The following is a 27,595-nucleotide window of genomic DNA, read 5'->3' on the forward strand; positions in this document are numbered from 1 at the left end:
GGTAGCAATGCAGCTTGTAGTGAGGAGTCTGAGGAGGGTGGAGAGGAGGCAGAGCGGAGGGCAGAGCAGCCATGGTGCAGCCAGCATAAGGATTGACATGAGGGCGGAGAGGAGGCGGAGCAGCCATGGTGCAGCCAGCATAAGGATTCATAGGAGGGTGGAGAAGAGGCGGAGCAGAGGGCAGAGCAGCCTGCAAAAGGATTCAAAGGAGGGCAGAGAGGAGGGCAGAGAGGAGGCCATGGTGTGGCCAGCATAATCATTCTGAGGAGGTAGGAGAGGAGTCGGAGCAGCAGGCGGTGCTTTCCAAGGTCCTGAACATTGCTGTGTGCATCTGGCCTGTGTAGAGACGCAGGACAAATTACCACAGCACACTGCCCTTGACTCTCTCAAAGTCCTCATTTCTCACAGTCAGAGCGCCAGCCTCAGTACCCCACTACATAAATCTGTAATTTTATTAAAGACATGTCCCAGGTGAGATTAGAGCAAGATATTGGGCTTCATACACATGTAGAGTGCACGGATCCACATGTGCATGAGACCCTATATCTTTTGTTACAAGCTAAAGGGGTTGTCCAGAGTTGGGATTAAAGTCTGTAGTCACTCTGTGTGACACAAAATTCTACATATGAATCCTCAAATAGCGCTGTGTTCACAATTCTCCAGGAGCGAGCTGGCAGTTGTGTGACCGCAAGTATGTGATTTGTGTACTCCGGGCCACATTCTGACTAGATAGGCGGGCCTCGATTAATGCAAGTGTGTTGAGCGAGGCTGAACACATCTAGCCAAAATGTGGTCGGAGGCATGCAAATCACATACTTGCAGTCACACAACTGTCTGCTCGTACAGAATCCTGACAATGCATACACTGCACACTGTGTGGATTTACAAATCTGCCGTTACATAGAGTAACTGTAGACTTTAACCCCAAGCCTGGACAACGCCTTTAAATAAGGTACATGTATAGAAATGTCATTCAAAATGTGTTAACGCTATTAACCTGCAGATAAAGGTTTAATCTGCAGGCTAATAACATTATAAAACTGTGGAGCCGCATTGAAAGCTCAGTTATGGGAAGAAATTAACTTTATTCCTCTCGGCAGCCTCAGGCTGAGACACGGCTACAATCACCGCTCAGTACATAGTGAGCGGTGGCTGTAAGCATGTCCCGAAACTTTGACCGCTTTGTCACGATAATGTATAAAATGGGGTAGGATTTTTCATTTTCCCTGTTATCACGCACGCTGTGGGATCTGACTCCCCTTCTCTCTTTGCTTCTGCTGCTATGTGTGTGTGTGAATCCTAAACCTCTCATTCCCTCCCACCACAAGAATGTTTACAATCTCTGTAGCTGCAATAGACAATTCTCCCATCTAGTACCAGCTGAAACCGGTCTAGTTTCTCTCAAAATCTCAAAAGACATGAGGTTCTTTGTTCTATTATAGTAAGATATTGGGCCACCGATTTGGGCTAGAAAACTAAGGTGTACATATTGCGAATTCCCATCTTTATATTTGTCAATCACTGTAAGCGCTAGCAGCTAAAGACAAAGAGTACAAAGTGCGGATTTCTCCTGAACCGCGTGGACCAACTACTCCGAGCGCGGTATCATTAGAAAGCAAATTTTAATATAAGGGTGCTGTGACTCTGCCATGTTCTGAAGCCAAGATATGAGAATTATAAGTATTGCTGGTACAATCTGTAACTGTGAGGAGAGGGGAGAGTGAAGGTAAACCAGCCCCTTTAGTGATGTCACAAGCCTGTAGATATAAGTGACTGCACTCAACCCAGCCTTCACTCTTGCCTGGGATTTCACTACAGAAAGGCCTCTTGATGCACTGGGATATTTGGCTCCGCCTACCAGCATGGTTAGCTGACATGATCTAAGCAAATGTGAGTTTTATCTTTCTTTAATCCATTTTTTTTATAATTGCTGTACATACTTTAAATTGTCTCATATTGTAAAATCTTAATAGACATTTTGTAAACACTACCTACCGTTTCGGAGTAAAATATAAAACTACTAGTTTGTCTACATGTCCTATGCGAATCTTTCCCTTTGCCTGAAGTAATTACGCTACTATTTTGGGTTGGCTCGAACCCCTCTCTGTGAGAAATCTGAGCTGGTGGCAGTGAAGTGTGTTCTGGGCTAGGTGGGTGCCGCTGGCAGTGACGGAACAGGGTTTTATAAGCTATTGTCTGGCTGCGGCCTGAGCATTTATAATTTCTCGCGGCAGCGTTCCTGCTAGCCAGTCCACAGTGAAGCGGCCCATCCAGCGACCAATTATCCTAGGTGTAGTTCCCTGACTGACCTGAGGGTAAGGGGGCGCCGGAGAGCTGCAAGTTCTGAAGCGGAACTGGAAAGCGGGATATACAGTACATAAATCCCTGCAGTTCATGATATTGTAGCAGGAGTGGGATAACTAAAATAAGCCCCTGCGGTAAATTGATATGTCAATAGGCTTGTTTGTGTTTTCATCACATTGTAGCAGTGGAGGGATAACTAAGATAAGCCCCCCTGCACATGTGATAGCTGTGTGCTGGCCAAAGGTCACCCCGATTTGTGACATATTGGTGGCAGCACGATGGGATTCCTGACACGCTTGCTTTTGCAGTGCATCAGTACACACCTGGCTGTACTGCTTACATCTCCCATTCACCATGTACTGAGCAGTGACTGAAGCTGCGTCTCTGACTGAATGTCAGATGCTGCCGATGGGAATAAAGTTAAAGCAGCTGAATGGATATTTAAGGTTACGTGCCCACAATCAGTAATAGCTGCGGGTTTGACATTGCGAACTTATGCAGCGTCAAAACCGCAGCAGTGAGATGTTACAGCGTAGTGGATGGAATTAAAAAAAATTCCATGTACACTATGCGTCCACAGATGCACATGTGGTGCGTCTTTCAGGACCGCAATATGTTAATTTGTCTTGTGGTAACGCGAGCCTCCATAAAAGAAATGACATCAATAGAATGTATTGGACCCGGTGAATCCATATGGTTCAGTAACCACATGCGGATTCATCTGTGTTCAATAGACAGTGGTGCTTTGGATACAGCATCCAAAGTGCTACAACATCCGGATCATGGATAAATAGCCTAAAGCTATTTAGGTGCAGATTAACCACATATCTGCAGGTAAATAACATTATCAATCATGACAAGTTCCCATAATCATTTTAGGATCCTAGCTAAAATGCAAACAATTAATACTCCCCTCCAGCAGTGACACCGTTCTAGCAATGTCGGCACTACTGTTTGTGGAGGGTAATGTGACATGGCTGCAGCTGATCAATATTATGTCAGGGTGGATGTCTGCTCCAACAAAAGTGTAAAGGCTGCAGCCAAATAGTTCCGGCTCATTGTAGATAACCTTAATAATGGTAAACCCCTCTATATGTCAGTAAACAGCTGCATAAAATAAAAAATGCACCAGCATCAGTCAGCTGCTCTCAACCATGTGACTCTTGTGGCTGCAGATAACTGCAGCTCTCATGTGAAAATGACATGGGTACACAGGGCTCAGAGTGGAAGAACGGTGCCAGTGAAGAAAGTATAAGTCTACTTTATTACTTAACTAGCTGAAGAGCACGGCGTTGCCCGGGCATACTGTAGTAACTAACTGTGGTTAGTTATAACAAACTATAATGATTATCCTGAATCCCATAGTCCTGTGCCCATATACCCATCATACATATCCTCCATCTCATAGTCCCGTGCCCATACACCCATCTATATATATATAATTGTCTAAGGGTTTTTCCGTCTGTCTTTCTGTCTGTCTTTCTGTCTGTCTCTGTCCTGGAAATCCCGCGTCTCTGATTGGTCGAGGCCGCCAGGCCTCGACCAATCAGCGACGGGCACAGCATGGCGACGATGATGTCAAAATGGAAATCCCGCGTCTCTGGTCGAGGTCGCCAGGCCTCGACCAATCAGCGACGGGCACAGTATCGACATAGATGTCATAATGGTTGCCATGGCGACAATGATGTCATAAAGGTTGCCTCGACCAATCAGCGACGGGCACAGTCTGCCGCAAATCACAAACTACGGGGACATGCATATTCTAGAATATGCCGCCAGGCCTCGACCAATCAGCGACGGGCACAGCATGGCGACGATGATGTCATAAAGGTTGCCTCGACCAATCAGCGACGGGCACAGTCTGCCGCAAATTCGCCTCGACCAATCAGCGACGGGCACAGTATCGACGTAGATGTCATAATGGTTGCCATGGCGACGATGATGTCATAAAGGTTGCCTCGACCAATCAGCGACGGGCACAGTCTGCCGCGAATTCTGGAATCATCATTGTCCATATACTACGGGGACATGCATATTCTAGAATACCCGATGCGTTAGAATCGGGCCACAGTCTAGTCATACATAACCTCCATCCCATAGTCCCGTGCCCATATACCCATCAAACACATCATCCCATAGTCCCATGCCCATATACCCATCACACATCCTCCATCCCATAGTTCCGTGCCCATGTACAGTGGGGCAAAAAAGTATTTAGTCAGTCAGCAATAGTGCCAGTTCCACCTCTTTAAAAGATGAGAGGCGTCTGTAATTTACATCATAGCTAGACCTCAACTATGGGAGACAAACTGAGAAACAAAAATCCAGAAAATCACATTGTCTGTTTTTTTATCATTTTATTTGCATATTATGGTGGAAAATAAGTATTTGGTTAGAAACAAACAATCAAGATTTCTGGCTCTCACAGACCTGTAACTTCTTCTTTAAGAGTCTCATCTTTCCTCCACTCATTACCTGTAGTAATGGCACCTGTTTAAACTTGTTATCAGTATAAAAAGACACCTGTGCACACCCTCAAACAGTCTGACTCCAAACTCCACTATGGTGAAGACCAAAGAGCTGTCAAAGGACACCAGAAACAAAATTGTAGCCCCGCACCAACCAGGCTGGGAAGACTGAATCTGCAATAGCCAACCAGCTTGGAGTGAAGAAATCAACAGTGGGAGCAATAATTAGAAAATGGAAGACATTCAAGACCACTGATAATCTCCCTCGATCTGGGGCTCCACGCAAAATCCCACCCCGTGGGGTCAAAATGATCACAAGAACGGTGAGCAAAAATCCCAGAACCACGCGGGGGGACCTAGTGAATGAACTGCAGAGAGCTGGGACCAATGTAACAAGGCCTACCATAGTAACACATTACGCCACCATGGACTCAGATCCTGCAGTGCCAGACGTGTCCCACTGCTTAAGCCAGTACATGTCCGGGCCCATCTGAAGTTTGCTAGAGAGCATTTGGATGATCCAGAGGAGTTTTGGGAGAATGTCCAATGGTCTGATGAAACCAAACTGGAACTGTTTGGTAGAAACACAACTTGTCGTGTTTGGAGGAAAAAGAATACTGAGTTGCATCCATGAAACACCATACCTACTGTAAAGCATGGTGGTGGAAACATCATGCTTTGGGGCTGTTTCTCTGCAAAGGGGCCAGGACGACTGATCCGGGTACATGAAAGAATGAATGGGGCCATGTATCGTGAGATTTTGAGTGCAAACCTCCTTCCATCAGCAAGGGCATTGAAGATGAAACGTGGCTGGGTCTTTCAACATGACAATGATCCAAAGCACACTGCCAGGGCAACGAAGGAGTGGCTTCGTAAGAAGCATTTCAAGGTCCTGGAGTGGCCTAGCCAGTCTCCAGATCTCAACCCTATAGAAAACCTTTGGAGGGAGTTGAAAGTCCGTGTTGCCAAGCGAAAAGCCAAAAACATCACTGCTCTAGAGGAGATCTGCATGGAGGAATGGGCCAACATACCAACAACAGTGTGTGGCAACCTTGTGAAGACTTACAGAAAACGTTTGACCTCTGTCATTGCCAACAAAGGATGTATTACAAAGTATTGAGATGAAATTTTGTTTCTGACCAAATACTTATTTTCCACCATAATATGCAAATAAAATGATAAAAAACAGACAATGTGATTTTCTGGATTTTTGTTTCTCAGTTTGTCTCCCATAGTTGAGGTCTACCTATGATGTAAATTACAGACGCCTCTCATCTTTTTAAGTGGTGGAACTTGCACTATTGCTGACTGACTAAATACTTTTTTGCCCCACTGTACCCATTATGACATCATCTTTGCCATTGCAATCATTCTGACATCATTGTCGCCATGGCAACCTATTATGACATCATTGTCACCATGGCAACCATTATGACATAATCGTCACCATGACATCATCTTCGCCATGGCAACCTTTATGACATCATTGTAGCCATGACAACCATTATGACATCATGTACACACAAACACTCGTTTTTATACATATAGATGATATTTTCCAGTTATAATTTTTGACCTCTAATAGCCAGTAGTAGGTAACAATAATAAAATGGCATGTTATGCACCCTCCCCGATTCCATGGCTTGCTCTCTGCCTCTGCTATGGTCTCTGGTTACTGACTGCAGTGGTGATGGGACGAGTGCAGCAGACATCACCTCCACAGCCAATAAGCTCAGCATCTCCGCTCAATGTAGACAGCATGAGCTGTTGAGCTCTGTGATTGGCAGCAGCAGTGATGTGAGCTATAGTTGGGATATTACTACTGCAGCCAGTAAATAGAGATCAGTGCAGTGGCGAAATGGTAGAGCTAAATTTGGAATGAGTAGCATCAGCGCTGGCCATTAAATACTAGAAACTTATAACTGGAAAACATCATGAAAGGATTTGTCCGGTCTTTTGGTTAAAAGTCTGCAGACAATAAGTGACTGAAGACTTGTGAATCCTCACAGCACGTGCACTACACACTGTGAGAATTCTCCAGAAGCCAGCGCCAGACAGACACCTGACCGCAAGTATGCAATAAGCTTTCATCAACATTCCAACTGGGCATGTCCTGCCTTGCTCAAATCACTTGTATTGACAGAGGCAGCATAAGTCGAGTCAGCACCTGACTGCATGTATGCAAATCGCATATTTGTGGTTCAGTTCCAGGTGTGATGCGGAATATACCAGTGTTATAGCAATAATTACACTGGTCTACAAAAAAAAAAAATTCTGGCATGGACTTTAAGAACAGTTTTAGACTAATTTGAGGGTGCTGAATTCAAATCTGATCTTATAATTTCTCTATCACATCACGTTTTTGCGCTACAGGTATATAGCCCATTTTCATGATTTCTATGATAAATATAAGTAGTGTATGAAAAGTGCCGGTTTATACGGTTCACTAAGGTAAATTTAGTTTTCATTTAGTCTCCCAATAAATGTGAGAATATCTTTATTTTCTTTGAACATGCATAATTCCCATTTGTTATGAAAGCACCCTTATTTTCAAACATTAACCCCTGGGGGTATACATGAACACACTGTCTAACAAATTGTTATTTCCTTGCATCATAAACACCCGTTAAAAAAATGATGTGGGTATTGCATCACGGACCAAGGTCACTCTGGTGATATGGTGGTGAAGGAATGAGGATGAGGAGAAGGAGGAGGACAACAGCAAATAGCCAAAATGAGGAATCGTATACCCGCCCTTGTTCATTTTTATAAGAGTCAGCCTGTCAGCATTTTCAGTTGGCAGGTGGATGCGCTTATCAGTTATAATTCCACCAGCAGCACTAAAAACCCACTCTGACAAAATGCTAGCGGCAGGGCAGGCCAGGACCTTCAAGGCGTAGAGAGCCAGTTCATGCCACATGTCCAGCTTGGATACCCAATAATTATAAGGCACAGAGGAATCACGGAGGAAGTTGGTACAGTCAGCAACTTCCCAAATGTTGCACTCCTTGTGAGAGTACCCCGCGCCTCAGAGCCTGTGCGATGGGAGCATCTGAGAAAACTCTCCCAGAACCCTCAGTGTTCCCCAGCTTCTGCTGGATTGAAGTTGTGTCTCTTTCGCCTGTACTCCTTGGTTGTTCAATGAACTGTGACCTCTGCCGCCAGCGTTTTCAAATGGAATTTTTTTTAATAATTCTGCAACAAGGGCCATCTGGTACTGCCCCATTTTAGTAGACCTGTCCGCCTCGTGAATAAGAGATAGAAAGTTCTCTTTGTAGAGTGGGTCTAGAAGTGTCCCCAACCAGTAATGACTATCACCCAAAATTTTGAGAACGTGAGGGTCACGGGAATGTCAGCGTAACATAAACTCAGCCATGTGTGCCAGACTGCTAACAGGCAAGACTTTCGTGTCCTCACCAAGAGGACAACTGACCATGCTCTCCTCCTCCTCCCTGTCCTCAGGCCATCCACGCTGAACAGACGATATGACAATTGTGCAGGTAGTACCGTCTTTAGCGCAAGAAACTAGTTCCTGTTCTTCCTCTTCCTCATTGTCACCCAATCCACTTTGGGATGAGATGAGTCTGGGCTGTGTGTAATTACCCTGTATAATTCCTTGCTCCATCTCATCGTGCTCCACCTGCATTGCATCCTCTTTGATTGTGAGCAGAGAGCATTTCAGAACATATAGAAGAGGGATAGTGATGATAATTATGGCATCATAGCCGCTCACCATCTTGGTGGAGTCCTCAAAGTTTTGAAGAATGGTACATATGTCTGACATCCATGTCCACTCCTGAGGTCTTATGTGTGGAGTCTGAACTGAATACCGATGGCCTTGTTGATGCTGGTAGTCAATAGCTCCCCTCTTGTGGGGGCCTTGCCTTTTCATGTGTGGATCGTGTTGGGACATCTCCCTATATGCGCACCCATACATATTGGGAGTACCTCCTTGTGAACGTCCTGGTGCTATGGGTTTGCAATATGTTAAGTAAATCACTGAGTAGTGTCTTACATGGTTCTTTTTTGACTCAACCTCTTTCCTTACTGTATTTCTGGGGGTTATGTCAGTTTATGTATGTGCACTCCTATATATATATATATATATATATATATATATATATATATATATATATTATTCTGGCTTGGGGTGCATTCATTAATTTCCATGACCTCTGTATACTCACATACCTTTCTACCATTTGCGCTCTTTGCCTTTGCTGCATTCTCTTGTTATTGCAGCAGACTAGCGCCGGTACTAAGTGGCTGTCTCTATGTTCCTTGCGCCTGCGCTGTTCTGTGGCGCCGGGAGTGGTGCTCTGCGCACGTGCGAGCGTCCATTCCTCTTTGTGCGCCAGGAGTTGTGCTCTGCGCACACAAGAGCATCTATTCCTCCCTATGTGCCTACGCGGCCATGTATTCTCTGTACCTGCGCTATACCATGGCACTGGCAGTCATTTTGTGCGCGAGCTTTCACTTTTGCTTGGGGCCTGCACGGCCTGCGATCTTGTTCCCTTCCCGTGTTTGTTTCCTGGATTCTGCGCGTGTGCTGATTGGCGCCCTCCATTTCCGGATTTCTGCGGTATGTTTTTGGACTCTTGCCTTTTTCTTTTTTTTATATCACACACCTGTTACTATTCTTTGACCAATTAATTGACCGCTATTTAAGACTCCCTTATTTCCTCCCCTGTCACTTCCCCTGACGAAGCTGCATCCTGCAGCGATACGCGTGGGGCTCTCCCCACACCACTTTGGTCCCGGGACTACTCCTTCTTTTGATCTTTAGACGGCTGACGCCACGCACTGGACTGCTTGACATGGTGACTTTCTTGCTACATGCAGCCTTTTTGGCTTAAACTTGGCACAGGTCCTTGCCTTATCTATCTATTGCGATGGCAGGTGAACCTTAAAACGCTCTTATACTTTCTTATGGGCCTATATTTTTACCGCATTTTGTAGCCTTGCTCCTCTTTAAATAGATGTTGTTTCTTGGATAATTCTTCTCTTTAGGAGTTCTATACTTATCTTTTGCTGCTAATTAGTGGGCTTATTGGGGCCCCCTGAGCTAGCATTAGTCTCCCTATTTACATAGAGGTATTCTCTTACTATATGGTTCTCTGGGGACGCCCGGAGTGTATTTATAGTTCTGTATTGTATATTGATATAAAAACTAAGCCATTTTTCTGTATATATATGCGTGGTACTGCTTATGACACATTATTGTGCCTTAGGTCGTCTCCTTATATTTTGTTACAGGACCAGTGGTGTTGTTGATTGTTTTTTAATATGATTTATTGTATTTACCGTCTCCTTCAATAAATTATGCACTTTTGTAATTTAATTGCATTTTGGGTGTGCACTCTATATGCATGGTCTCTTCCCTTGCTTCTATATACTGCCCTAAACAGCTCACAAATCCTTTCCAACATCTGCAGTGTAGAGTTCCAATGCATGGGGACATCATACACTAGTCGGTGAGACGGAAGCTGCAAACACTGCTGAAGCAGGGCAAGGGCGGCAAAAGCTGTAGCTGATTTTCTAAAATAGGCACACAGGTGGCATACTTTGACAAGCAGATCTGGTATCTCTGGGTAGGTTTTGAGAAACCTCTGAACCACGAGGTTAAGCACATGGGCCAGGCATGGTACGTGTGTCAGCTTGTCTCAGAGCCCCCACCAGGTTCCAGCTATTGTCACACATGACCATGCCTGGCTGTAGGTTCAGCGTTGTTAGCCACAGATCTCCCTGCTCTTCCAGAGCTGTCCACAACTCTTCAGCTTTGTGTGGTTTGTCACCTAAAAATATTAGCTTCAAGGGAACCTGTCACCACGTTTTTGGAAGATGGGATAAAAATAGCGTTAAATAGGGGCAGAGGTGGGCGTTACATTAGTGTGTTTGTTATGCGTTTATTACCCACCTAAGTTGCCGAAATACCTTTGCAAAGTCTCCGTTTTCGCCTGTCAATCAGGCTGGTCTGGTCAAAAGGGCGCTGTCTTCCCCCAGATTTTGTGTAGTTTTCCGTTGGTGGCGTAGTGGTGTGCGCATGCCCAAGGTCCCGAATCCACTGCCAGGGGATTTAAAAGAGCGCGCTGTTCGTTATTTCCTTGGTGATCGGTGGGCGCGGCCATCTTCCTTTGGCCGCGCGTGCGCAGAAGCGGCGCTCTGCTGGCCGCGGCTTCAGGAAAATGGCCGCCGCGATATCCATCTGCGCACGCGCGGCATCCCGCAGCCATTTTCCTGAAGCCGCGGCCAGCAGAGCGCCGCTTCTGCGCACGCGCGGCCAAAGGAAGATGGCCGCGCCCACCGATCACCAATGAAATCACGAACAGCGCGCTTTTTTAAATCCCCTGGCAGAGGATTCGGGACCTTGGGCATGCGCACACCACTACGCCACCAACGGAAAACTACGCAAAATCTGGGGGAAGACAAGACGCCCTTTTGACCAGACCAGCCTGATTGACAGGCGAAAACGGAGACTTTGCAAAGGTATTTCGGCAACTTAGGTGGGTAATAAACGCATAACAAACACACTAATGTAATGCCCACCTCTGCCCCTATTTAACGCTATTTTTATCCCATCTTCCAAAAACGTGGTGACAGGTTCCCTTTCAGCACAGCCTGTTGCCACTTGGCTGAGGCAGTGCTGCAGTGCTTCCAGCTTGTGACTGATGTGATCATTTTGGAGATGGAGGCCAAAGAGGAGGAGGGTGAGTGAGGTGCAGGAGCTGTAGACCGTGGGGGCAACCCTGATTGACCTAGTGCCTGCAACTCTCGGTGTCGGAAGGACGTGTTCCATCCCAAGGTCCGACTGGGTTCTGGCTTCCACTATTTTAACCCAGTGTGCCGTCAGCGAGTTGTACCATCCCTGCCCACAAGCACTTGTCCACGTGTCCGTGGTTAGGTGGACTTTCCCAGTAACTGCATTGTTGAGGGCACAGCTAATATTGTCAGACACGTGTTTGTGTAATGTGGGGATGGCACACCATGGAAATAGTGGCGGCTGGGGACCGAGTACCGAGGGACAGCCGCCGCCATCAGGTTGCAGAAAGCTTCTGTCTCCATGAGCCTAAAAGGCAACATTTCAAGCGCAGTCGCGAAATGTGGGAATTTATTAGTGTGGTCTGTGAGGTGTTGGCTGCGTATTTGCACTTGCGTTCCAAGGGCTGGGTATGGACAACTGAATGCTGCGCTGGGACGAGGACATGGCCGTGCTTGCTGATGGTGCTAGTTAAGTGTGTACAATGACAGGTGCAGGGCAGGAAGCATCTCCGCATGCACTATGGACAGGGGATTGGCTTGCACACACAAAAGCTGAAGAAGCAGTGGTGTCACCCGCAGACAGTGTTCCTGGACCCTGGGGTTCGGCCCACAATGTTGGGTGCTTTGCTGCGATGTGTTTGATCATGCTGGTGGTGGTCAGGCTGGTAGTTTTGCTACCCCTGCTGATGCTGGCCTGGCAAGTGGTGCAAATGGCCTTTTTGTGGTTATCGGCAGATTTTTTCAAAATCAACCAGACTCAGGAAGACCTAACAGTTGGTGTTGTCATGTTGGTGTTAACGGGGAACGATTGCCCACCTTCTGTATGCGGCCACCACACTGCTTCTTCCTGCCTGTTGGTGTGCTACACCTCCCTCCCCTTGTGTGCTTCTATCCTCGCTCTCCATGTCCTCCTGCCAGGTTGGGTCAGTTATTATATCATCCACCACCTCGTCTTAGACTTTCGCACCCTGGTCCTCCTCCTAACTTTCTGACAATTGTGTCTCATCATCGTCCACCTCTTGTGACATGTTCCCACCGTCGCCTTCATGTGACTGTGGCTGCTCAAATATTTGGGCATCGCTACATGCGATCTCCTCATGCCTCGCTTCAAGTGGACCAGGAGATAGGCCCGAATCTATAAATGGAGAAGTGAACAGCTCTTTGAAGTACCCAAATGTGGGATCAGTTGTCTCCAGGTGCTCGGCATGGTGGGAGGAAGGAGGATCAGGGTGAGGAATATGCGGTTCAGACTCATGGCTACTGAGACTTGACCATGTGGAAGACTATGTGGTGGTGGTGGTAAAGTGACTGGAAGCATTATCCGCTATCCAACCAACAAGCTTTTGACACTGCTCTGGGTTCAATAGTGGTGTGCTGCGGTCCCTTCGTATTTGGAACAGGAAGGTTGGGCGAGAAGATGTGGATGTTTGTTGTGGCACAATTTCAGCTTGCCCACAGCCTAGGCTTCTGCATGAACCACCACCATCACATCCAGTTCCCCGTCCCTAGCCATGCGCCTTGCCCTTTTTAAATGGAGGACAATATTATCCACGTTCACTACAAATGGCTGAATTTGGAGTGAACTTATATGTGATCCGTGTGACGGAAAACCACAGTTTTAAATAGCTGGCCTGTCGGTAACTATTTTTAACAGAAAACTGTTGTCAATAACTTTGCTAACACACTGCAAAAAAATTTTAATGGAGGCTAGAAATGGCAGAATTTTGAGCGCACTTATATGTGATCCGTGTGACGCACAAACCACAGTTTTAAATAGATGGATTTTTAGCGCTGTAATATGGAAATGATCTGGCTGTATTCTGAAGTGCCAACAAACAAATGGAACAAATAATCAGGATTAAAAAGCAAACAAAATTAATCCTGGCCCCTGATACCTGGGGCTATGTCTACAAATATCTGTAAAAGCAGAAGCAGTAGACAGAGCTGAAATGGACGCTCTTGCTATATGCACTGCAGTCTGCCACATACACTTCCTGCCTGCCTAGCACTGATATCTATGTAGCTGGATTAGTCCTCAGAAGGACTGTTAGTTGAGATGGATATGTGTGTAATATATTGTGATATACCTACAATAAGAAACAAGCAAATCTCTCCCTAGCTCAGCAGCACCTCTCCCTACACTGCCTGATTCCAGAGTAGACTGTGACAAGCATGGCAGTGCCAGGTCTGATATAGACCTGATGACGCTGTGCGGCCAGCCAATCAATGTAATGCCACAACCAACCAATGATACCCGCCCTCCTGCTTGCTTCATGTGAATGACGTGTCCCTGCATCATCCACACAGGCTCCCCGGAATCGCGCTCCTGCGCAGGCATACTTATCTGCCCTGTTGAGGGCAGAGCAAAGTACTGCAGTGCGCAAGTGTCGGGAAAGGTCAGAGAGGCCTAGCGCCTGTGCACTGCAGGACTTTGCTCTGCCCTCAACAGTGCAGATAAGTATGCCTGCACAGGAGCACGATTCTGGGGAGCCTGTGTGGATGATGAAGGGATGCGTCTTCCACATGAAGCAAGCAGGAGGACGGTTATCATAAGAAGATAGGGGGAACCAGACCAAGACCAGCGACGCCCCTTGGACCGGACCGCCCGTAGGGTGAATATAATAAAAGTTATTTTTATTCTCTTACAGTTCGGATCGTGGGCTTATATACAGCATTATAGAATGCTGTATATAAGCCCTAAAAGTGGGTGGCTATGGCTCGTATCAGCCAGACCTGGTGACAGGTTCACTTTAAGGGTATGTGCAAACATTGCGAAAAGGTGTGCGGATTTTTGTTTTTGTGTGGATTTCACCTGCAGAAACTGCTGCGCAATCTGCACAAAGAATTGGCATGCTGCGGAATAAACAGCGTTTCCGCTCGTTTTTTTTTCACAGCATGTGCACTGCGGATTTTGTTTTCCATAGGTTCACATGGTACTGTAAACTCATGGAAAATTGCTGCGAATCCGCAGTGGCCAATCCGCTGCGTATCTGCAGCCTGTGCACATACCCTAAAGGTTTAGCCCAGAGTCACACTAAATGTATGAAAAATCAGTACGAGTCTCCCTGACAAGAGTCGCACGAGTGCAATGCGAGTATCATGCGAATACAATCTAATTTTTCACACACATTTTGCTAATATTATAAGATGATATTCATATCATCTGATATTTTCAATTATCTCACTATTTCTGATTTGTTTCTCCAGCAGACTTTTGAGTTTTTTTTTTATATATGCAGCAAACCCATCCAATTAATGTTAATAATGCTGCTTGCATACCACTAAAGGATTACATTGTGGTATTTTCATGATTCTACCCCTGTCCTATATTTCATGTCATGTGTTGTAATTTTTATTATAATATTTCAATAAAAAGATTGTATTTTTCTTTTAAAAAGTACTCCAATAATTTCTGAAGGTTATATGTATTCATCCATACAGTTCAATGTGGTTGTTGTTACATTATGGTAGAATATAAAGCTCAAAGAAACCCTTCAAAATATTTTTATGGATTAAATTATTTATTCATACAGTTTACCATCACGTCCAGTTCCCCATCTTATAAAAAAATAAAAATGTTCAGCTCACCCTTTATGTCCAAGTTCCTTGGCTGGTCATCGGCGCACGGAGCCACCCTGGTCTCGGCGGTATAGAAATCCAATGTGCAAGAAAAGTTGTCTCCAGCGACCACAGGAGATATGATTCTTAAAACTTGAGCTTGACATTTATTTATCATCATATTAAAAGGCACAGATATGCAGATATGAGCAATCCCAGTGCAAGGAGTGAATCCTACATGTTTCAACCTACAAGGTCTTAATCATGCATTACATCTTAGGCCGGGGGTCACACAAGAGAGGAATACGATGTATGAGAGGCAAAAAAAAAACGTATTGCAAACGGACCAATGTTTCTCTATGGGGCTGCTCTGATCAGCCGTATATTTCTTGGCCGTATTTTACGGGCAGAGAAAATCACAGCATGCTGCGTTTGTCAGCGTATTGCTCAAAAAATCCACCAATGAAAGTCTATGGGGCGAGAAAAATACGGATTACACACAGACCATGCGTGTGACTTGAGAGAAATACGCACCGGTGTTCTATAGAAAAGCTATAATTCAGTGCAGTGTACAGTAAAATCACACTGACAGGTTAGAATAGAATAGATAAAATAAATGTCTACACATAGTATAGGTAGATATATATATATAAGGCGCTCGTACTAATAATCAGTATATGTGCTCAAGTAGGGTATCCAGCCCAGGGATCCAAAATAAGAAAAAAACTTGGCACTCAAGAAGAATTTTGGTGAAAAGAAGAAGATCCTTTAATGTGCATCCACAAAGATATAAGTTTGAATGTTTTCGGTCCACATCCGGACCTTCATCAGAACAATTTTACTGGTATGGAAAAAATTGAAAAGATATACATAAGTGAATCAATATATATGTCAGTGAGACACATATATATATATATATATATATATATATATATATATATATATATATATATATATATATATATATATATATATATATATATAATACAGAGCTAGATACCAGAAAAGCCAGGAAATCTCCCTGTCAAACCCAACAGGATATGAGACATGGTTTACATACAGTAAACCATTTCATATCCCTTATATTTTACATGTTGCTCATTAATAATGTTAGTAGTTTGTGTGTGCAAAATTTGGGAGCTCTAGGTGTTAAAATAAAGAGTTAAATCACGGAAAAAACTGGCGTGGGCTCCCATGCAATTTTCTCCGCCAGAGTGGGAAAGCCAGTGACTGAGGGCAGATATTAATAGCCTAGAGAGGGACCATGGTTATTGGCCCCCCTTGGCTAAAAACATCTGACCCCAGCCACCCCAGAAAAGGCACATCTGCAAGATGCGCCTATTCTGGCACTTAGCCTCTCTCTTCCCATTGCGGAGTAGCAGTGGGATATGGGGTAATAAAGGGTTAATGTCACCTTGCTAATGTAAGGTGACATTAAGCCTGGTTAATAATGGAGAGGTGTCAATAAGACACCTATCCATTATTAATCCAATATTAATAAAGGGATAAAAAAACACACCATTAGGAAAAAAGTATGTTAATGAAATAAATACACACGGTGTTGTAATAGCTTTATTGTACACTCAATCCAAGTGACGACCCTTGTCTTCTGAAAAAAACAACAATATCCCATACCTGTCCACCATACAGTCATGTCCCATGATGCAAATCCATCTGATGGAGTTAAATAATTTTACAACAGGGTGCCCGCTAATGCAGCTGCCCCTGGCTGTAAACACTGGGGAATGAATGGAATGTAGGGGAACGTAGCTACCTAGACTTGCGGTGCTGCGCCCCCTGCTGGCATAACCTCATATGAACTCTAACGTGGGAAAATATTCTGAAAAATTCCCACGCTAGAGTTCATATGAGTTTATGCCACCAGGGGGCGCATCACCGCAAGTCTATGAAGCTATGTTCCCCTGCATTCCATTCATTCCCCAGTTTTTACAGCCAGGAGCAGCTGAATTAGCAGGCTTCTGGTTGTAAAATTATTTAACCCCTTCAGATGGATTTACATCGTGGGACATGACTGTACGGCGGACAGGTATGGGATATTGTTTTTTATTTTAACTTTTTTTCAGAAGACAAGGGTCATCATTTGGATTGAGCGTATAATAAAGCTATTACAACACCATGTGTACTTATTTCATTAAAATACTTTTTTCCTAATGTGTGTGTGTTTTTAACCCTTTATTAATATTGGATTAATAATGGATAGGTGTCTTATTGACCCCTCTACATTATTAACCAGGCTTAATGTCACCTTACATTAGCAAGGTGACATTAACCCTGTATTACCCCATATCCCACCGCTACTCGTGAGTGGGAAGAGAGAGGCTAAGTGCCAGAATAGGCGCATCTTACAAATGTGCCTTTTCTGGGGTGGCTGGGGGCAGATGTTTTTAGCCGGGGGGGGGCAATAACCATGGTCCCTCTCTAGGCTATTAATATCTGCTCTCAGTCACTGGCTTTCCCACTCTGGCGGGAGCCCACACCAGTTTTTTCCGTGATTTAACTCTTTATTTTAACACCTAGAGCTCTCAAATTTTGCACACAGACACTTCATTAGTAGTAAGGAATATGCAAAAAATAAGGGATATGAAATGGTTTTCTGTATGTAAACCATGTCTCATACCCTAATATATAATATAGTAAAGCACGGCACTCTGGGTATCTGGGAGGTGCTCAAGTTAGGTATCCAACCCGTAGTACATCAATGATAATATACTTGGCACTCAGGAGAACTTTGTAGTGAAGTAAAACATCATTTATTCAGTGCATCCAGTTCAACATGAACGTTTTCGGTCCCCACATAGGACCTTCATCAGACAGAATTTTTGAGTACTGGAATACACGATATGTTTGTATGGGCCCAAGGCTGGTGCCAAAATCGAACAAAGACCAGGAGGTATGGTGCCGCCTCATAAAAGTTTAGGAAAATGCGCTGCCAAAGGGCGAGATAACCCGCTGGTGCCGGGAGCGCTTGTATGATATATGGAACTGCGCTGCAAATGGGCGAGGTGCTCGCTGATGAGAAGAGCGCTGGTGCTGCAGAGGAGAGGAATGGCGCCGTGCAGAGAATCCTCCCGGAGACGCGTCTCCGGGAGGATTCTCTGCACGGCGCCATTCCTCTCCTCTGCAGCACCAGCGCTCTTCTCATCAGCGAGCACCTCGCCCATTTGCAGCGCAGTTCCATATATCATACAAGCGCTCCCGGCACCAGCGGGTTATCTCGCCCTTTGGCAGCGCATTTTCCTAAACTTTTATGAGGCGGCACCATACCTCCTGGTCTTTGTTCGATTTTGGCACCAGCCTTGGGCCCATACAAACATATCGTGTATTCCAGTACTCAAAAATTCTGTCTGATGAAGGTCCTATGTGGGGACCGAAAACGTTCATGTTGAACTGGATGCACTGAATAAATGATGTTTTACTTCACTACAAAGTTCTCCTGAGTGCCAAGTATATTATCATTCATGTCTCATACCCTGTCGGGTTTGATAAGGAGATAGCAAAAACCGGCAATTGAATTACCGGCTTTTCTGCTATCTAGCTCTGTATTAAAAAAAAATATATATATATATATATATATATATATATATATATATATATATATATATATATATATAATGTGTCTCACTGACATATATATATATTTATATAGACTGTATATATGTTTTCACAAATATTTCAGCCCATGGATCCATTCTATGTCCATTTTGCAAGCCGGCAAGGAAATCTCGCCGTACGGGTGCCATGTGGATGACACACGGATGACACACAGATAATTTTTTTGAGAAGAAATCACATCCTCGCGTTGAATACGGATCACTGTTCAGGAACCTTTCTGCGCATTACGCCTGTAAAAAACAGACCGTATTTTCTTATGCTAAGTGTGACGCCGGCCTCAGAGTGACAGACACACATATATGTATACCAAAAGATCAAAGGGAGTGGTAAGACAAGTTAATTAAGGTTAATTAGTCAGAGCCCTGACTCTATTGTCCTTAGACATCTAAAAATAAATAGTATACACATAAAAACAATATATCATTAAAAAAAACATATACATCAGGATAAGCAAGAAACGTTACATTAATTATTGTCAGTCACATAGTATAAACACTATACCTTAACAAATTTATGTAGAAAGAGACTATTCAGAGAACATTAGTTATATTGTAGGATGAGATCTTGCCTAATGTTCAGACCTAATGGGACCCTTAAAGGGAACCAGTCACCTCAAATTGGCGGGATATTAAAATGAGTTTTTACCCGTCAGATGGGCGGCATATCCTCGTCATTTCTCCACCCTGTCCATCCCTGTTTTCCTCAATACTTTAGTGAATAAGAGTAAGCGTGCACCATAGCAGTCTTCAGTGGCGCATGCGCAGTATGCTTTGCCCTACTGCGGGCAAAGTCGAAAAGCATTACTGCGCATGCACCCACGTACTATGTCCCGGAACACAGCGAAATATTTCCGGGACATAGTGCGCGGGCACATGCGCATGCGCAGTAATGCAGGTTGGGTATCCCCTTTGATGCAATCTAGATATCACTTTTGCAGCTTCCTGATTATACAAGTCATTATCCAAACAATTTTGTTTCCTTCTGATCAACTCACCCACCGGAATATTTTTAGCAACATGGGCTGGGTCACAGGATGTAGCTTCCAATATGGAGTTAGTATCCTTATCTTTTACGATACGGCAACACCATTATTTTATCCTCCATACCTTTACAGGTGACGTCAAGAAAAATAAATGTCAGGTTTTTTTTATGACAAAAAGTAAATTTTAAGTTGAAAGAATTTTGATTTAAATATTCTACAAAAAGAATAGCGTCTTTTTCGTCACCCTGCCAGATAAATATCTGGTCATCAATATAGTCCGTAAAATTTGATTTTGTTTTAAAAAACATTATTCTTATGAAAGATGTATTGTTCCTCAAACACAGCTACCACCAAATTTGCTAGGGAGGAAGAAAATTTACCTCCCATGATCACTTCGCACCTCTGCAGAAAAACTTTTTGTCAAAAGAAAATTAATTGTGTGAAAGGTTGTTTTCACACGTCCAGATATTTCCAGTGTTATGGAAATTTGGTTTGGATAAATCTATCCCTGTGTGTGCTGTGGCCATTCCCAATAAGGCTACGTTCACATTTGCGTTGTGCGGCGCAGCGTCGGCGACGCAACGCACAACGCATGCAAAACGCATGCACAATGCAGTGTTTTGTGACGCATGCGTTCATTTTTTGCATGATTTTTGGCGCAGAAAAAACTGCATCATGCAGCGTCCTCTGCGCCCTGACAGTTGCGCCAAAATGACGCATGCATCACAAAACGCAAGACAACGCATGTCCATGCGCCCCCATGTTAAATATAGGGGCGCATGACGCTGTGCCGCACAACACTAATGTGAACGTAGCCTAAGACTGAGTATTTTGAGTGCTCATCAAGAATGAGACTGTACACTATGGTGACAGAATAACATTCCACCAATACTGATGGTTTATTGTACATACATGGTTTTATAATTGCATATAGAAAGGGGGTGGTTAGGGGTGGATAATAAATTACCATATTGTCAAGCTCCTCTGTTATTGGTTATCTAAATATATGTGGAATATTGTGATTAATGCACATATGAATGCTGATTAAGCAACTAAAGCGTAACTGTCTCCTTTTTCTGCATCTAGGACAAAGTTGAGACATCTGTTCATCACTTAGTACATCTGGTGCTGTTCCGCTTTTGCCTGGAAAGCCCCAAACAGTCTGGCTTATATCAGTTTATGTCAGCCATTTTAAGCAATTGATTATAGTGTATATATTAGCTGTGAGTATATATGAGTCTATATGCAAGTGAGATTTATATTCAGCACCACACGCAGGGGAACAGCGCTTACAGTAGTGCTGTTTCTCCCATGGCCATCCATGTGCACAAAGGAGAGCGCACACTGTCCTCCATATGTGCGGGGCATATTGCGGGACGTGCTGCCGGTAAAAATGGACATGTCTCCGTGTTTTGCACTCGGACACACAGTCCGTGAAAACCCGCTAACATGTGCATAGACCCATTCATTTGAATAAGTATACGTGTGTCAGTGTCTCCGGTTTGTGAGAAAACTGTCACCACACGTACCGGAGGCACTGACATGTGAAACTGGCCTAAAAGATTGCTCACATCTGCATATCTATGCTTTTTAATATGATGATTAGTGTTGAGCATTCCGATACCGCAAGTATCGGGTATCGGCCGATACTTGCGGTATCGGAATTCCGATACCGAGTTCCGATATTTTTGTGATATCGGAAATCGGAATCGAAAGTTCCCTGTGTATGGTTTGCAGGGTCTGGAGGAGAGGAGACCTGCGAACCAAGTTTAGGACCTGCGATGACGTCGCGGCTTGTGATTGGTCGCATGAGCGGTCACATGAGCGGTCACGCGACCAATCACAAGCCGCGACGTCAGCCGCGACGTCATCTAAGGTCCTAAACTCCTCATTCTTAGGAACGGAGGCTGCCGGTTAACAGCGGTAAGGTCCAGGGGCCGCCGTACGGGGGAGTATATCCATATTTTTTATTTTAATTCTTTATTTTTTGCATGAATATGGATCCCAGGGCCTGAAGGAGAGTTTCCTCTCCTTCAGACCCTGGGAACCATCCAGGATACCTTCCGATACTTGAGTCCCATTGACTTGTATTGGTATCGGGTATCGGTATCGGCGATATCCGATATTTTTCGGGTATCGGCCGATACTATCCGATACCGATACTTTCAAGTATCGGAAGGTATCGCTCAACACTAATGATGATAAATAAACATCAAGTCCTAAGAATCATATCTCCTGTGATCGCTGAAGACAACTTTTCTTGCACATACAGTTTACAGTGGTTATTATTTCATTTTGGTGGTATATAAAACTCCCCCAAAAAAACGTAAAAATGTTTTTATTATTCAATTATTCATCCAAACAGTTTAACACAGTTACATTATAATGGTATCTAAAACTAAAAAAAATTATTTTAAAATGTTCTATGAATTCAATTAGTCATCCATGCAGTTTAACGTGCTTTGTGCAAAATTTTTTAAAAATGGCTTGGCCTGGTACAGTTCACAAAATAGTTTTTGTTAAAAAATTGAATATTATCATATATACTGTAGAACTTGGTTTGTGTGCAATTTTGCTTGAAGTAAAAAAACAAAATTAGCCTTATATAGGTGTACAAATTTGGTCGATCAAAAATGTATTATTGTCATATATACTGTAGAACTTGGTTTGTCTGCAGTTTTGTTTGTTGGAAATAAAAACAGAAATTGGCCAGCTTACAGGTGTGCAAATCTGGTCCTTCCGTATTCGGTCACCAGTCGCCACTATTTCTCCCTATGTGGTATCCTCATTTTGCACCAGCACGTGTCCAGGAACTTCACCCATGTCCTTACCAATGATGTTATTGGGATTGTAAACTTAACAACCAACACATGGACAAGTGCTGGGCCGGGGTTGCTACATTCCCTGACGGCACACTGAGCGGACATCGTGGAGGCCGGAGCCGAGTTCCAACCTGGCTTGGCATATGTGCTACTGACGCTGTGTTTTGATGGGCCTTCTTCTATCAGGGTTTCGGCCACCTCCTACACAAGTTTCTGCACCCTTTCTGCTACTCCTCATCCTCCATCTCCAACGAGCTATCTCGAAGCATGTCATCCACATCAGTGCTGCAGCACTGGCTCAGCGAAGCAGCAACAGGCTCTGCTGAAGCTAATCTGTCTAGGAAACAAACTACACATCGCGGGAGAGTCATTGAAAGGAATAACAGACCAGACAGATCTGTGGTTCTTGCCACTGAACCTAAAACCAGGCATGATCATGTGTGATAATGGCTGTAATCTGGTGGCGGCTGTGAAGCTTTGCAACTCACACGCGTACCATGCTTGGCCCACATGGTCAATTTGGTAGTAAAGTGGTTTCTGAAAGCCTACCCAGATTTACCAGAGCTTCTGGTCAAGGCATGCCACGTCAACGCCCATTTCCACAAGTCAGCTAACAGCTGCCGCCGCTGTGGCAGTACTGCAGCAGTGCATGCAAGTGCCAGCTCACTGCCTGGTGTGTGACTTCAACATGCACTGGAATTCCACAGTGCACATGCTGGCAAAGGCTTTGGGAGCAGTTGAGGTCAGTTGTGGAATACCAGATCCAACAAGCCTGTCTGTATTCTGGCCAGTCTCCGCACATAACAACTGAAGCATGAGCGTGAATGTCTGACAATTGTTCAGTTCTTAAAGACTTTGAAGACTTTGCAAAGATGGGCAATTACGCCATCATCAGCACAATTATCCTGTTTCTGTGCATACTTTTACAGTCACTGTTGACAATTAAATATGAAGTATTGCACGCGGATCGGGGGAAATGGAGGAAGACATGAGACAGGGAAATACTAACCAGCCCCATGTCATCTGCTCAGCACGGATTGGGTAACAATGAGAACATGGAGGCTGATTTGGAGGAGGAATAGGAACTGGTTGCTAGTGCAACAGAGGCTAGTACCCACACATGCTTTATCCCGTCTCTCCTATGTGGATGGGCTAAGGAGGGGAATGAGGTGGAAGAGAAGGAGGAGGAGGAGACAGAAAGTAGTAATCATGGTTGAGACAGGGAAATGTTGGTTGTAGAGACCTTGGCAATCATGGCAGACGTTATGTACCGCTGCTTTTCCTGTGACCCTCATGGCCAAAAAGAGAGTACTGATTGTTCACTCTGCTCAGCCTATGCTACATTTCTCCTTCCTGAGGCGGAGAGGTATACTAAAATGGTGCTATAGCAGAAAGCTATGGAAAATATATTAGAAAAATTCCCATCAGACAATGCAAGCGGCAGGGGGAAAGGTTCCTTGCCCTACCAAGGAGGAGAGGTGAGGGAGACACACTGCAGGTATACGAGTACCACAACTACACTTTGTTCACCATATTTGAATGAGATACTACAGTTGGTGTGTTCAAGGGTGTATGGATGACCGTGCTTGTAATTTTTGGCAAGCTTTGCATTTATTGCATAGCTTTTGAGTCTAGGAGTACCACTACATGACAATTTGAACAGAATGTGTATGAGACCCCCCTTTATGTCTAATACAGGGTGCATCGGAGTCCATCTCAAATCACATTTTTGGCAGTTCTTGCTTCCTTCATAAATTACACTAAAAAAAAAAATCAATTTTTATTTACTTAAATTTTTTTTTAATTCTTTTTAAATTTTGTCAACTCATTATACATATGTTTCTTGACGTTTTTTTCCTGTAAACTCCAATTTCTTGTCAATTTTGAATGTTTTATTGCCACTCCTTAAAGTGGAGTAAAAGTGTTCATGCATAGGCAGCATCAATAGTAAAAAGTTGGTCACACTTGTCAAACACTATGACAACCTGTCAATCAGTTTTCCAAGCGATGATACAGATCGCTTGGAAAATGCCTGCATTCTGCAAGCTAATTACGCTTGCAAAACACTAGTGTTTAGCGGGAATACGCATGCCAATTCCATATGCGTATTTCCCGTGGCAGGGAGTTGCAGAATTGCAGGGGAAATTTCCGCAGCAATTCTGCACTGTGTGCACATAGCCTAAAGCAACATTTTCATAGCCAAGAACACAATATTTCTTTTTCATTGCACAAACTTATAACATTCTGTGAAGCACCAGTGAGTTCAAGATCCCCATCACACTCCTATATGAATTGCTTGAGGGGTGTAGTGTCCAAAATGGGGTCACAAAATTGGAGGGTTTCTGTTTTGGCACTTCAGAGGCGCTGCAAATGCAACATGGCAATTGCTATCTTATTCCAGCCAATTTTGCACTTTCATGTCCTGCCATATGCCCAAACAGAAATTTCCGACCAGGTATAGGATTTTAGCATGCTCAAGAGACATTCCACAACAATCTGTGTTATCAATTTTTTCTATTCTATTTTTTTATCTAGTGAAAATTAAACAACATTTTTTGTGGGAAAAAGTATAATTTTTCTTCTTTTTCTTTCACTTTGCTTTAATTTCTGTGAATTACTTGTAGGGTTAACAAACTTCCTAAAAGTGCTTTTGAAAACCTAGAAGGGTGCAGTTTTTAAAATGGGGTAACTTTTGGTCATTTTATTACATTTAAGCCATTTAAAGTCATTTCAAATATGAAGTGATACCTAAAAATAGGTAATGAAAACACCTATAAAGTTGAAACCTAATCTTATCATAATTCACTAGCAGACCATTCTGAGGGCAAATAGCTTGCACCCTATTCATACTATTCATACAATAAAATCGATTCAAATGGGTGAAATCACCCATATTGTGGCTTATAGACCTATGTTCAAATTAGTCCAGTCTCGGACCTCAATGTACGGACTGGCCACAGTTCTCCCGATCAGAGCGGGACAGCTTCATACATAACTAATTTGCATTTCATTTCATGAAATATATATTTGATACAATAGAAAAACAGAACTTAATATTTGGTACAGAAACCTTTTTTTGCAATTACAGAGGTCACATGTTTCCTAAAGATTTTGACCAGGTTTGCACACACTGCAGCAGGGATTTTGGCCTACTCCTCTATTAAGATCTTCTCCAGATTTTTCAGGTTTTGGGGCTGTTGCTGGGCAATTTTGAGTTTCAGCTCCCTCCAAAGATTTTCTACTGGGCTCAGGTCTGAAAGCTGGTTAGACCACTACAGGGCCTTGAAATACTTCTTACGGAGCCACCAATTAGTTATCCTGGCTGTGTGTTTCTGGTCATTGTCATGCTGGAAGACCCAGCCACGACCCATTTTCAATGCTGTTACTAAGGGAAGGAGGTTGTTGCCAAAATCTTGCGATACATGACCTCATCCATCCTCCCTTCAATATGGTGAAGTTTTCCTATCCCTTTTGTAGAAAAGCAACCCCAAAGTATGATGCTTCCCCCACCATACTTTTTGGTTGGGAAGGTGTTCTTGGAGTTGTACTCATCCTTCTTCTTCCTCTAAACACGGCGAATGGAGTTGATACCAAAATGTTCTATTGGTCTCATCTGACCACATCACCTTCTCCCATGCCTCCTCTGGATCATCTAGATGGTCATTGGCGAACTTAAAACAGGCCTGGATATGTGCTGGCATGAACAGGGGAAACTCACATGCACTGCAGGATTTTAATCCATGACAGCATAGTGTGTTACTAATGGTAATGTTTGAAACTGTGGTTCCAGTTCTCTTTAGGTTATTGACCAGGTCCTCCCGGGTAGTTCTGGGCTGATTCCTGACTAGTGTTGAGCGATACCGTCCGATACTTGAAAGTATCGGTATCGGAAAGTATCGGCCGATACCGGCAAAGTATCGGATCCAATCCGATACCGATACCCGATACCAATACAAGTCAATGGGACTCATGTATCGGACGGTATTCCTGATGGTTCCCAGGGTCTGAAGGAGAGGAAACTCTCCTTCAGGCCCTGGGAACCATATTAATGTGTAAAAGAAAGAATTAAAATAAAAAATATTGCTATACTCACCTCTCCGAGGGAACCGGCAGCGTTGTTTGCTTAAAATTCGCGCTTTTCTTTCCTTACGTGAAGTCCCGGCTTTGTGATTGGTTGCGTCGCAGTCACATGGGCGACGCAACCAATCACAGCAAGCCGTGACGTAATTTCAGGTCCTTAAGGATTTTAAAATTACGTCCCGGCTTTGTGATTGGTTGCGTCGCAGTCACATGGGCGACGCAACCAATCACAGCAAGCCGTGACGTAATTTCAGGCCCTTAAGGATTTTAAAATTACGTCCCGGCTTTGTGATTGGTTGCGTCGCAGTCACATGGGCGACGCAACCAATCACAAGCCGTGATGTCACGGGAGGCTGGACATGCGCGCATTTTAAAATGCGCGCTTGTCCAGCCTCCCGTGACGTCCCGGCTTGTGATTGGTTGCATCGCGGTCAACCAATCACAAGCCGGGAGGCTGGACACGCGCGCATTTTAAAATGCGCGCTTGTCCAGCCTCCCGTGACGTCCCGGCTTGTGATTGGTTGCGTCGCGGTCAACCAATCACAAGCCGGGAGGCTGGACACGCGCGCATTTTAAAATGCGCGCTTGTCCAGCCTCCCGTGACGTCCCGGCTTGTGATTGGTTGCGTCGCCCATGTGACTGCGACGCAACCAATCACAAAGCCGGGACGTAATTTTAAAATCCTTAAGGACCTGAAATTACGTCACGGCTTGCTGTGATTGGTTGCGTCGCCCATGTGACTGCGACGCAACCAATCACAAGCCGGGACTTCACGTAAAGGAAAGAAAAGCGCGAATTTTAAACAAAGAATGCTGCCGCTTCCCTCGGTAAGGTGCAGGCTGCGTCGGAGAGGTGAGTATAGCAATATTTTTTATTTTAATTCTCTCTTTTACACATTTTTACATTAATGTTGTTTCGATACCGATACCCGATACCACAAAAGTATCGGATCTCGGTATCGGAATTCCGATACCCGCAAGTATCGGCCG

The 27,595-nt window shown here is 44.2% G+C and overlaps 1 protein-coding gene across 1 annotated transcript in view; it reads right to left on the reverse strand.

Moving 5' to 3' along the window:
- LOC143809198 (uncharacterized) overlaps nt 1-27,595 on the reverse strand; it is an 88,389-nt gene that overhangs the window by 2,652 nt on the left and 58,142 nt on the right. The window lies entirely within an intron of this gene.

Source organism: Ranitomeya variabilis, chromosome 2, assembly GCF_051348905.1.
Source record: "Ranitomeya variabilis isolate aRanVar5 chromosome 2, aRanVar5.hap1, whole genome shotgun sequence".
NCBI classification, from domain to species: domain Eukaryota; kingdom Metazoa; phylum Chordata; class Amphibia; order Anura; family Dendrobatidae; genus Ranitomeya; species Ranitomeya variabilis.